This window comes from Numenius arquata, chromosome 18 (genome assembly GCF_964106895.1).
Source record: "Numenius arquata chromosome 18, bNumArq3.hap1.1, whole genome shotgun sequence".
In the NCBI taxonomy this organism is placed as follows: Eukaryota; Metazoa; Chordata; class Aves; order Charadriiformes; family Scolopacidae; genus Numenius; species Numenius arquata.
Window position 1 is genome coordinate 9,854,344 of NC_133593.1, and position 13,734 is coordinate 9,868,077.

Genomic DNA, 13,734 nt, shown 5'->3' on the forward strand with positions numbered 1-13,734 from the left:
GGGCTGGCAGCGATGCTGCAGTCCCGACCCATCAGGCGCATTTCTGGGGCCGTACTGACTAACCAGCTGCCCGTGTCATTCCAGGTCACCCAGCTTTTTTTAACCAGCCGTTTCAGGGCCGCCTGCCTGCCTCACCGTGTCGGGGCTGCAAGCAGGGCCAGCCCATGGCCATTTTGCTGCCCCAACGTGGCCCCCAAGCCAGCTCTCTGCAAGCAACGGTGCATGCAGGTGCCTGATGTCGAAGGGCATCAGGGACACACACGTCCCCATAATGGGGGGTGACATCCCCACTGCTCAAACTGTGCTGGGAGCTTTGATGTGCAGCAGTGGTGGAGCATGGCAGGCTTTCCATCCTGGTTCCCTGAGCCATGCCCTGCTGCACGGGCGCTCCTCGCCTTCCCCACTGCATCCACCGTGCAGCCGGGGTGGCTGTGGCACGCGCAGGGGAGCGACGGGCAGAGTCAACACTTGAATAACGAGTTCCGAGTGAGAGAAAGCGGGCAGCAGCCTGACCCTGGACGTACTCCTCCTGCGCACTGCTCTGCTCCCAAACCAGCTGCTATTTTTCCCCTGGAGCCATAAATTGCGCGCCGGGGCCGGCAGCCCTCACGCGGTCGCCCGCTGCGGGTGTCCTTGGGATGAGTTACGAGGAGCGAGCGCCGCAGCCAGGGCTTCGCTCCAGAGCCCCAACACGAGCGAGGCGGCACAGCTACCTCTGTGCAGGCACACACCAGAGCCCTTTTCCTCCTGTTCCCACCCGGGACCACGCTGCCACCCTGGTGGGGTTCACCCCATGGGACCCCTCTGCTCCACATCTTTCCAAGGAGGGCTGGCCACGGCGCGGTGTTTACCTAGGGCGAGCGGGCAGATGGCTTGCTGACAGCTTCAGGAACACCTTGTAGCAGTTGCGGTGATTCCCGAGATCCGTTGCTTCCCATTTCAATTCACACATCATGATTTCTAAACCTCAGACCCGTACCTTCCCAGCAGAGCTCCCCACCTCCGCCCTGGCCGCATGCGCTCAACCGCTGGCTCTGGAGTGACGGAGAAGGGGGACCCACAGCAGCAGCAGCCATCCTGTCTCTGGCACTGCCTCTCTTCAATGGCCTGTGGCGAGTCCCTTAACCTGCAAAAGGAAGGGGTACAAGAAGTACAGGAGCAGCACGGGGGCTGGAAAGCACTTTGAGGATGTAAGGGGCTGTCAAGTGCTTCTTAGGGATGAATAATTCTCTTCCCATCACTTTCTCCAGCTGAATAATGGCTGCAACTGTATGGACTGAAAACAGGGTAGTGAGGTCTGAGGTGGGCACATGTGGGTCTCTTCTGCTCTTGGTGCACAGCATCTCTGCTTGGGACAAGTCCCTGCCACCAGCTGCTGGGGACCAGCACTGAGCCATCCCCGCCGGGTTGTGGGACCCCTGTCTCCCTCCAACGTTGACTGGCATGAGTTCACAGCGGTAAAAATGGAGCTGGCACCAAGCTCCTAAACTCAGCTCAGGTTTGTTCAGCAGGAGGCTCGCACCCAGCGTCCCCACCTGGAGTGGCCGCTGGCCCCCACCATCCCTGGGGAATTTCTTTCGGGGCCGAGTGGGACCCCAGCACCGGCTGTGGTTGTAGGGGCCTCTGTGATCCCCACCGAAAACCCCAAGCAGGGGTGAACCAGAGCATCTCCTGCTTGTGTACATTCCCCTGCCCTCCCTGTGCTGCTGTGGTAGAGTCTTGGCCTCAGGGTGATAAAAGGAGTATGTTTTTCCAATTAAAAAAGCCAAATGCGTTTTCCTGCCAGCGTGTAGTCCAGCCTAACATGCGATGTCTACATTTTAACCTTGAAGAAGCCTCTAGAGACACTGCAAAATAAATCAATACGAGTCCACGTGCTGGAAAACAGAACCAATAAATAACTTCAGAATAGCTTTTCTGTTTACCGTATGAAATTCCCATTCTTGGCCATGCTTTTCTAAACAGCGTCTCAAAATAAAATAGAAAAGAAAAACAACCCCCCCCGAACCCTTCAATTAGCGGCGCAGCGTGAGGCTCGTCAGCCAGGCAGAGCTGGTTTCAGGTTGCAGGTGCAAGGCCAATTCTCCACTGACCTCTGGGCTGGGATTTGGGACAGACATTGCCTGTGCAATGGTTTAAAAATATTAAATAAAAACACTAAATAACCCCCCAAAACATCCTGCATGGTTTCTTATGGCACGGAAGGTGCTGGAGCAAAACCAGTGCCTGAACGCTTAGATGTGTGCATCCCCAGCCTGGTCCCCGAGCCCTGACCCACAGCTCCACGTGCTGCACCCGGGGCCCCTCAGCTCCTCAAGCCCATCCCAGCCACGGGCGACTGTGCCCCATGGACTGCCTGGTGTCGTCGATGTGTCCCCAAATGTGCCAAATGGCGAGGGAGAACCATGGCCCTTGACCTGGTGTCTCTGCTCTTCCCCAGTCACCCGGTCTGGGGCCAGCCAGGGACTCACCAGCTCTTCCTCCTTTATGACAATAATAAATGTGTCTTTAGCTTTAGCATAAAATAAGATTTACAGGAGCTATTAAAAGGAAACTTAAAGGCATTTTTCTGCATCCTGCTGCAGAGAGGTCTCATGTGGGAGGCAGGTGGATCTGTGGGACCCCGGTGGGGAGGTGCTGCCCTGGACCAGGCACACGTGTGCGGGGGGCACGCGGTGACACACGGGCAGTGTGCAAGCAGTGGGGACCCCCAAAACCAGCACACACTTAGCATGCGGCAGTGGCATAGCCTACCGACAGCCAGCGTTGCCATTCACAGCCTGTGCTGGTGACACCAGAGCCCAAGTGAACACATGGTGGGGTCAGGATGCACATGGGCATGACCCATGGGGACGAGCCCATGGCATCCCCCTCACACACAGGGGCAGATCACAGCACAGGGTGACACTGTGCTGCATCGGATGGCCTGGGACGGACAGACAGACACGCAGAGCCCCAGGCAGCTCTAAAGGGAAAGGCGGCAGAAGGCAAACTCTCGCCTCCCCAGTCTCCTGCCCCAGAACAGTGGGGACGTAACACCAACAGGGAAAACACGTCTACTGAACGGGGAATAAATTTAAGCCATTTTCTTCATATCCCACTATTTCTGCTCCTCTCCCCGGAGGCTCCTTGTTGTCAGCGTGCATTATGCAGCCAGGACAGCTCTATTAGTCATACGCTTAATGACTGGAAAAACACACGCAGCGGTTATTAGCCGGGCTGAGCCGCACACGCACGGTCCGCGCCGGGAGGACAAGCCCTGGCGGCTCAGGGTAACCTGACGGAAAAGCATCTGGGGCAAGCAGTGCCCCATGGGGACCCCTGGAAACTGACCCCAGGAGGAAGAAGGAGGGTTTTTTTACATGGAGATTCAAGACCAAAATCTCTGCTGTCCCATCCCCGCTCGGAGCTGCTCCTTGGGGACGGAAAGGGCTGACATCTCTCTGGGCTGGGCTCTGCCTCTAAAGCACCAAGCACGTCCCAGGAACTCCAGATCTCCTTCCCTGAGCAATCCCAGCAGGGAGGAGCGGGACCACAAGTTAATTATGTCAGAAAAATAAATGCAACTGTTACAGCCTCAGGATTCATACTGTTTTGGCACCCACCCCTGCGGCCAGATTTTCAGAGCAGCTCAATTTTCACCGAGGCACTGAAAGTTGCTCTCAGCGAGCAGCAGGCTCAATGCCGAGCTCTTCCGCAACCATTCCTCCAAAGCCACACAGGAAAAGGTGCTGAGCACCTGAAAGCCCAGCCCTACACCCACCTGCACAGCTTTTATCCCCAAAGCCAAGGTCAGCGGGACACCAAACCCCTTCCAGCCTCAGCCCCGTGGCTCCCTGTTGCCCCGTGCCAGGAGGAGCACAGAGCAGGACTTGCCCACCACCAGCACGAAGGTGGAGCAACCTCAGGTGCATGTTGCCGTGCTGCTGGTCCACATGCCCGCAAGCACAGAGGAGGTGTCTGTGGGGTACATATGAGCCCCGAGCCCAGCTGCAGGCGCTACAGAGGCATGTCTCTGTGCCCTGCGAAAGGTTTCCAGGAGATCTGTGACCAGTGGGAAACGGGATGGAGGCAACCTCGGATGTTTTTTTCAGTTAAACTGATGTACCCCAACCACATCCCAGGCTGCGTTACACCGCTCACGCATGCACACTGCTGTCCTGCTTTGGTGCCACCGCTGCCACCACCCTGCTCCCGTCCCTGTCCCCAGCAAGGGGCGAGGGCACAACCTCACAGTGGCACCAGCCCAGCCGCAGGCATGGTGTATGTCACACTCATCACACGCCTGCGAAAACACACCGTGGATATAAACTGGACAGATTTAGCGACTGTGGGGCCTTCTGTTCTTCCTTACATCTCTGGACCATTTCCCCACCCCTTAAATGCTTTACATTATTTATTATGTTTCATTTAACCCCAGCCACGTCCTCCAAATAAAATTTATTTTGCAGCTGTCATTCAGGTTTACTCCGGCCTTAACCTCGTAATCCTATTGATTCCCTCATTATTCTCAGAGCGCGGGATTGATTTCATGCCTTCTGTGTTATGGAGAAGCCTTTGCTCATTAATCTCACGCACATTTACAAACAGTCGATCCTGGTAATTCATTATTTTCCCATTCCCTACACAGTCAGGCTCTCAGCTCGTCTGCTTTGCCTCCTTATTTTGGGGTATGGATGGAGACAGTATATGATCCCTGTCCTAAAGAGCATCCCCCCTGCACACTCACAACCTGGAGCTCAGCGCCCCGAGGCAGGGTGATGGGCTCCCACGCAGAAGCAGGGTACCAGAAAAGCACCCAGGCTCATGCTTTGCATCGCCTTTGGGAGATGCTCTGGGACTGCATCCTGCTTGGAAAAGTCACTACAACTGACTGGGCTGGGAAAAAACTGAGAACCAGAAGAAGTCTGGGTTGGAAAGGACCTTGGGGGTCTCCAGACCAACCCATGCGCACACCAAGGAGACCTGCAGAGTCAGACCACGCTGCTTGGGACCCTACAACTGCCCTGCGCACGGGGCAGCAGTACCTGTTGCTGGGGACGGCGCTCTGGCTGCGCTGTGTAGAGGTACCGCTGACGTCCACAGGCGTGCGCGCCTCCAAACACCACAGAAGTGTGTTATTTATACAGTGTGATTAATCATCCCGAGTATTTAATATAGCCCCATCGGAGTGCACAGCGCTGTACAGTATATGGAGGAAGACATGACCCCTGTCATAGAGGCTTAGAATAAAAAATAGGCAGACACTATAGTTCAGACACGTAATAAATCCCGCTGAAGGGCCAATCTCAAATATTTCAGCTGTTTCCCCCTCCCCCCATAATATATAATTGTCTTTGTTGGATCAATACAGAGGGGCTTTGTGGAAGGAGCATGTTTTAAGGGAAGATTAATGTAGTGAATTATATATGCAGCTAGGAAGAATTCTAATATTTAACTTCCAGGAGGAGAAGGAAGGTTTGTGTGATCGAATCCTCCTTCCAGGATGGGAACGCAGCACCCGGCGGGTGCGGGTGGGCAGGGGTGGTGCAAGCATCCCTCGCTCCTGGGGACCTGCTCCTCAGGGATGGTGGCAAAATCCTTCCCAAAGACATGGACATCCCTGCCTAGGACAAGTGGATTCAATTAGCGGTGGGGCTGAAAGCAGCCCGGGCCGTGCCAAGGCAGGGATGGCATGAGGCTGCTGTTTCATTGCCTGGGTACTGGCACAGCATAAACCAGTGTCCCTGTGCTGCATCCCTCAGCCCTGCTCTGGCCCCACTGTAGGTTTTCAGCAGGTTTTGCCCCATCACACCCATCCACAAGGCCATGCCGGACGGTGCTGGAATGTGCCAGGCAGCCGCTCGGAACGCTGTAGAGCAGCAGCACATCTCGCCCTCTAGTCGTAGCCAGCAGCAATCAGGGCAGTGCAGAGCAAGCAGGAATTACATTGGTTACTGAATACGTATTATTTATCCACAGTAAAGGCCCTGTGATCATTTCCCTAGATACACACATCATGCACACACCCCATCCGTTTCTCAGAGCATCGTACACAAATTAATACCCCTAATCTTATTAATGGGTAACGACACGGGGGTTGAGCCCTCCCTCCAGTGAGCGGTGCGGAGCTCACGGAGCCGCACCAGCAACCTCAGCTAGGTGTGCATCACGTGAAGTGCATGGCTATCATATGGAATAAATTTAACTGAATCAAGTTTTGATTAAATGCCATAAATATGATTGATTTGGTTACATACCCTCCGTACGACAGTCTGTTTAATATATTTTTTCATTCTGAGAAGGGATGTTGCATTGATCCAAAACATTAGCTTTGACTGCCACCGTAAATTCCCATTTTAGGGGAACCCACAGCAGCCTTATTAATATTTTTACACTTTTACACAGCAGTTGCTGGGGTTAACCCTTCAACAATGTGCCCAAATTGTGCTGTGGGGACAGGAGTGGTGACCTGTCCTCGCACTGATAGCTGCAACCAGCAGGGGAAAGTCACGCATTTTAATGCCACCACTGCGAAACAACCAGCCCTCCAGTAACTCCTAAACCTGCTCCCAGGACCCCTTAGGGCCAGGACAGTCGGCATTAACGCCGAGTCAGCATCTGCATTGGGCTGGACTCCCTCAACTAGCCCTTCGGCAGATGGGAACGTGCCCCAGACGCTGCCGTAGCGTGTCCGGAGCAGGCTGTTTGCTATCTGAAAGCCCACAAAACCCAGCACACTGCTCGCCCTCCACACCACGCCGGCATTTGGACCAACACTACCACAGATTTCCTTACAACAGCTTCTATATCTTTCATTTTAAGAAGGGAAAAAAAATGCCCAAATATTTTTTTATATTACTAATAAATTGAAAAAATGCTTTATGTTTTCAATATATTTTCAATTTATTGCCATGGTGAGTATCTTGATTGCTATGTATATTTTATAAGCGACGTCAATGATAACCAGATTTAGTTGTTGGTTTCTCCATAAATATTGTGTTATCCACCAAAAGTGATCTCTGGTAACACACTGTCATTACAAATAATGCTGAGAAGTGTCAGGGAAACACGAAAAGCAAAAAGAATAAATCGCTGCCAAGCACATCTTGGAGATACTGGAATTTCTGAGAGCTTATGTGGGAGATAAGCTAATTTTTAATGCACATTTTAGACAGATCCTGCAATCCCAGTATCCACAAAGCCCTGAAGAAATACACGAGCTCGTTGCAGGCTCTCCATGCCTGCAGGAGAAAAGGTTTCTATGCACTTGCACTGAAGACTGTGACAAAAATCACTGTGAGCCTGTCCATGTCCCAGCGCTGGCTGGTGGCTGCGGGATCCCACCCCGACCCCGGCAGGGTCTCATCCGGCTCACAAGTCCTGCAGCCAGGACCTGCTTTATATCATTTCTTTCTCCTATGTCATTTTATGTCGTTTCTCCCTCCTGCAGGCAGTGGTGCCTCGCAGTGCATTGCTTTCCCACTACCGTTAATACTCTGAACGGCAGCACCCGTCTCACTGTATCAGGCTATTTGTCACCTGCCAGAGCAGACTATGGGAAACCATCTAAACAGCCCCAAAAAACTTTTTTGGAAGCTTTTACTGACTGACAGTAGAAAACGCTATGGAGCTGTGGGCATCCCAGCTGGGGATGTTGCTGGCTCTCAGGTGCCAGGGGAGCAGAGGGGCTGGTTTTGGGGTGGGTGCTCCCCTGGTGGCATCAGGTCTCTGCAGAAGCAGCGGCTGATTGATCCACAACCAGCCCCATGGTGCAGCTTGCTGGATTAATGCTCTGGTAATCCTAAAGGGGCCAAATTTAGTCTATATATTCCTGAATAATTTAACCCATGGTGAAATCATTGGCTTAGCAGTCTCCAGATAAGGATCTGAACAGCTGAGCAGGACATGTGCTACGAGGGCATCTCTAAATACTGAATTATTCAGCAGAAACGTTTCTGCTGTCCTCCCTCCAATCCAATGAAGCTGGATGCTTAATTGCAAAGCAAGCGCCCCTTATTTTCACATAACAGTGGGTTCTGGGGCTTGGCTGGGTGATATCTTAGGAAGAAGTCAGCCACAGCAAGGACTTTGCTTAAGATTAAGATTTTTCCTACAAGTCCAAGAGTCTAGCCCAAGAAAGAGTTCATGCACTAGAGTGATCTGCCCTCAAGGATCAAAGCTGGAAGAGAGCCGCTTTGTCCAGGCTGGGGCTTTCTGCAGGAATAGATCCAACCCACGTGCCCCATCCTTCTATCTGGGGGCAAACAGCATAAATTCACCAAGCTCGCTCAAACCTACATGTCCCCTATAAGGCAAATTTTAGTCTCGCTGCAGGCAGATGTCTCACTTACCACAGCTATCTTTTATGAGCTGGACAGTTTGTCCTCACTGAAGTCATGTCCATCTTTTCCAGTGGTGCTCTGCAATCAGGGCGATCAAGGGAAAGCATCCAAACCACTCGGCAAATGACCCGGCACAGCCCGAAACACCGCAGTGTTCCAAATCACAAAGAGTTCTCAGCTCTTCCAGACCAGTGCCTGGAATGGGGCTAGGCTGCAGCCCCTTAACAAATGCCCTACTATTAATTCACAAATTAATGAGAGTCCTGGTCTTCCCAGAACCCCGCAAACGTGACACAGGAGGAAATAAACCATTCTACCGCCAACCTCCAGCTACACAGGGTGTGCACGGATGGGTGATGGCACCCAGCAAGCCTCACCAAGCCTCACGCTATTGCCCTGCCCAAGGCCACAACCCTGGAAATAAAAAACCTCAAGGCAAATCTGTGGCAGGAAGAGAGGCTACCTCCCTCCCTTCACCTTCAACAGGAGCCAGGAGAACCCCAGCTCAAAAGCAGCGAAGTCTTTTCCCATGGCACGCTGGCTTTCTTGCTTTAAAAAAAAATAATTAAAAAAAAAATTTAAAGCTTTCATAGCCTCTTTTCATCTAATATTTAACGTGCGAGAGTTTCTACATGCCCAGGTTAGGTAAACATTAGAGGAGATTGTTTATAGAAATTATATACAGAGTGGTGCTGGTTTAATTTATCAAAAAAGGTTTTGTTGAAATAAATTCATTTTACAGTGAAACCCACTTAAACCTGTTAAAGGGGTGACCTTGTTTAAATGAACCTGTTTGTGCTTCAGCTCGAGCAGCACCACGATACCATCTTCCAGTGTAAATATTCCCCCGCCCTCCCGGAGCGTGGGACCTGGCCGACAGAAGCCCTGCCAAGGAGAGGGGTGTCTGGGTCGGTGGTCCCCAGAGGGCATGGGAAGGATGCAGCCGTGGGCCCCGCACAAGCTGGGAAGGTTCAGCCACCAGTAAGATGGTTTAATGTCACATCTGCCCTGCTCACCCATCACGAAAGGAGGAGCGGGAGGTGACAGGAGGGGTTCAGGGGACATGACACAGGGTGTTGCGGGAGAAACACAGCTCTTGGCAGGCAGGAGCTCTGGGCCCGACCTCGGAATTGGGGGGATGATGGATGGGGGAGAGCCCTCCAGCCTCTGCCTGCCCCACTGCTCTATCCGACACTGCTGGTTTGCTACTGGACTGATTGCTGTTGACACCACTGTTACTATCAGCTTGACTGGATCACTCTTATTTTGGGAAATCATAATAAAAATAAGGCAGTAGCCATTTTTCCCCTCTCCTGAAATTTATTGCAAAGTGGGGAAAAGTGGAATCTCTGCTCTCGCCTCCCCTCTGCTGGATCTGACCAGGTGCAGCACTTGACTCATGCCTGGTTTTGTTCCTCTGCTTTAAAAGAGTTAAGCGCAGCGAGGCCAAATGGCAACTATGCAAAATACAGGGGGAAAAACCCATCAGCATTTCTCCTCCATGACACAGGTCAGATTAACAGGGGGAAATTAATGCTAGCACATTTAAGGGAGGTGAAACACTTTACAAGTGAGTAGATGCATTAATTTGAAGCATGTGGCTGTAAGAGTTAATCTTAGTATGGAGCAATACTGGGAAAAACATCCATCCATCCATCCAGGAGGCATCAGCCAGGTATGGGGCTTTGTGCAGTTCCCAGAGTCTGGCCTAAAGGTATTTATAGCCTAAAGCTGGGGAAAAAAAAAAAAAAAAAAAAAAGGGATGGGATATGGGAAACTGCGCTTTGGAAGTGATCTACACAAAATCCACCACGGCAGAATTAATATTGTCTCGTTAACAGAGGGAGCAATTTGAAATTATATGGGAAAGGTGGATAAAACCTGGAAAGCATGAGAGCCAGCTCTGATTTCAAAGTCCATGGGAGCATTCCAAGGCAGAACTTTAAAATTAGAAACAGCATGCAAAGCTACTTTTCCACTGAAATGTCATGTTTTCCTCAAAAAGAGCTTTTTCCATCTCAAAAATGCGTTCTGTCACTGAGCAGTAAGTGCACTTCTCCCGACAGAGTTGCTGAAGCAAGAACTCCTGGAAAAAAACAGAGAATCGCATCCAGGCGCTCGGCAAACAAATAAAGGCCAAGAGGAGAAGAGTTTGGGCAGCACATTTCCATCCGGGGAGGTTTTCTGCTCATCCTCTACCTTTTCACTTGGGGAAGGAGGGGAGAGGTGGATCTATCCTTAGGCAGCCCAGGTTTCTGACTTGGACCCTCCTCTCCCCTGCATCGCCTCCAGCACCACCTGTGCTGCTCCTTTCGGGGCAGTGACGACACACCATGATGCCCAGAAGGGTATTTGGCTTTTGGGAAGCTTATTCCCAGAGAGCAGACACTGATTGTACCAGAATGTGCTGCGTATCTGGTATTTCTCACTTGAAGCAGAGCCAAAAAGGAAGAGCAAATAAGAACGGCTGACTCCAAGAGTCTTTCCAGTAAATCCACGGAAATCACCATCAGCTGAATTCAGGTCTTGCCTCCAGCCTAAGCCACGAAGTTCAGATCCTCAAGCTCCTGCCCAAAGCAGCATTGTTGGCCTGAAATCAGTCATGCATGACCCAGGATGGAGCAGACCCCGTCCCCAGCCTTCGCTCGGACTGCGGGAGAGCCCAAACTTGGGGCAACCATCCCTCTGTAACAGTGGGGATCCACCAGCATCACCCAAGCTGTGATGTGCAAAATAACCACCCTGATGGCCAACACCGTCACTGCTCTGCCAGGCACCGAGTTACTCGCCGTCCTCTCCTTTCCAGATGGTCTAAACACCTAACCCCAGCAGCAGGCTCTGTAGCGCTGTGGGATCCTCAGTGTCCCCCCAGAACTGGGTACATGACAGCAGGTATCACCGACCACTCCTGGTGCTTGTCTCCAACCATGGCACAGAGCGCTACAGGGCAGAAGAGGACAACATTTAGGTAAGTGGGAATGTAAAAAAGGGATGCAAAACTCTGAGAGGCCACCAGTCCCTGGCTTAGAGGTGACCCCGCTCCCTGCTGCAAGGCTGAGCTTTGTGCTAGTGGGACAACAAGGGTCTGAAGAAAGACCATCCTTGGCATGTTCCCCACAAGTACCCTTCCACCACCATGCTTTCCTGGGAAGCCATAGACCCATTGTGGGGGCATGCTCCTGGTGCACGCGGGGGGTTACTGGAGGCCAAACTCTCCCATTCCCTGAGGATGCAGCTCCCGCGGGGCTGGCAGGTGCTGCTGGACCACAGCCCTCCCTCTCCTGCCTGCGACTCTCCCTCCGGGCCGCCCCGAGACAGCCCCGCTTTGAAGCTGTGCCGGGGCTGGCGGCAGCGTCGGTACTGGAATAAGATGGCTTTTAAACTCAGAGTGAGATGAAAAGCAGCCGGAAACGCATCTAACGGGTGACTGGAGGGCTAAGCCTGCTTTTCTCATGCTCGCTTATCCCGAGCTGCTCTGCCAGAGCCTGGGTCCCCAGGGAGCAGCTTTCTCAAGCTCTGCTGCCTGCCCTAGTCCTTTGCTGCTCTCATCCCTCCTCTGCCGAGAGGTGAAGCAGCAACAGACTTTCAGCAGAGATGTAAAAAACATTTTTTGTCATTAAAGCTCCCGCGGTGTTTCCTGCCCCGACTCCCAGGAGCCCACACCAGGCTCTGAAGCGCCAGCCGAGGTGCTTTGCCTCAGGAGCAGCTGCGGTTCTGGAAACAGGGAGACTCCTGCATGGATTCTTGGAGTGATTCAGGAGGAGAAATGGGAGACCCAGAGGCCTGTTGCTGCCTGGGAGCCAGTGGCGTTCAGCAGCTGTGCACAGCATGGCACTGACAGGAGAAAAACCATTCCCTTTCCCAAAGCGCTCCAGGCTAAACCTGCGGTTCCCATGTTTTCTGGGCACTGACCACCTCTGCTGCTAAACTCTTAACTGAACACACTATAAAACCCTGCCCAGACAGCCCCGTTCCTCACGGCGGCAGGCCACCGGCCAGCTACGAGCAAGAGCCGACGGAGAGCGGAGCTGCTGGAGTTGAGCAGTGTGTCCCCACGGGGATGGAGCCGAGCCGGAGCAGAGCACAGCGCCGTGCGCCCGCTGCTTAACAAGGGGAGACATGAGGAGCACCCCTGGGCAACATCAGCTGAATCACCGTGCTAACAGAGAGACCGGAGCTTTAAATCAGGTTTAAAATAGCCGAGGACCTTGAATGGCTTTTTACCTATTAGATTTCTGCTCTCCCTCCCATTAAGCTTAATGGGAATGGTTCTGAGAAAAGCAAACCCAAAATGCCACGGCTCCGCAGGGACGCAGCCGCCAGGGCTGAGCGCCCGCAGCAGCAGCTCAGAGGTCCTTGGAAAGAGTTTCTTTGCCCAGAGACTGCGCGGGACCCCTGCGAGGGGCTGCTCCTGGCATTAGCAACGCAGGAGGCCGGGAGAAGCACGGATCTAATGAGATTTGTCCTAATTCACGTGATTGTTTATAAGAACAACACCGCACTAAGCCTGTTAAGCCATTCTGGCTGGTCAGGACTATCTGCTCCCGCTGGCCACAGCACCGGGCTGGCCCGGCAAAGCCGCTCCTCAGCTGTGCACCCTCCGGAGCCTAGAGGTTTACTTGGAGAAGCATTTTGTCTAGGAGAACACAGCATGCAGAGAAAAATGTTTGCCATTTCTCCCAACCAGAGCCCTCAGAATAAAAACCTCACTCCAGTTTGATGAGGATGCCCGCCCCAAACAGTGCTGGGCTCTGTGACCCAGCAAAAGAAGCAAGCGTTGCACCCATGCATGCTCTGTGGGGCACACACAGCTGGGGCAGCAAAGCGGGAGCAGCTCTGGGGCTTTCCTGCATCCCACAGCCGCAAACCCACCATCTCTGGGTTTCTCATTGGCTTCTCAATCAAGAATTTACATCACCAAAGGGCAGCTGAAGAAGCTCACGGGGTCAAACTCCCCCTGTTAACTCACTCCCTGCCCCATGGGTGACAGCTTGCACAAGCTGGTGGCATCTCAGAGATGCACTTGACTTTCCTGCCACCAACCTCATGGAAAAAACTGTTGCTGTTGGTGAGTGTTCCCTTTTCTCTTTCCCCCCCTTAATTGAAAATCATCTGAGCCCTCCTTATGATGCTCCCAGCAAAGGAGAAGTTTACCCCAGTAATCAGCCCTCTGGTGCCGAAGAGTCTGCACCAAATTCAGCTCCGGCCTCCCTGGCTCTAGGGGAACCAGACATAAATACGGGTCTCTAATCTCAGACGCTCTCGCTGATAATCTGCTCTGCAATTTGCAGATAGGGTAGTCTGAGCACTCGCAGGCTCCAGGGACGAGTGGGGAGGGCAGGAGGAGGCAGGACCCAGGTCCCCTCCGAGGGCTTGGGCTGTTTGTGCATCTTTCCTGCAAACCACCCAC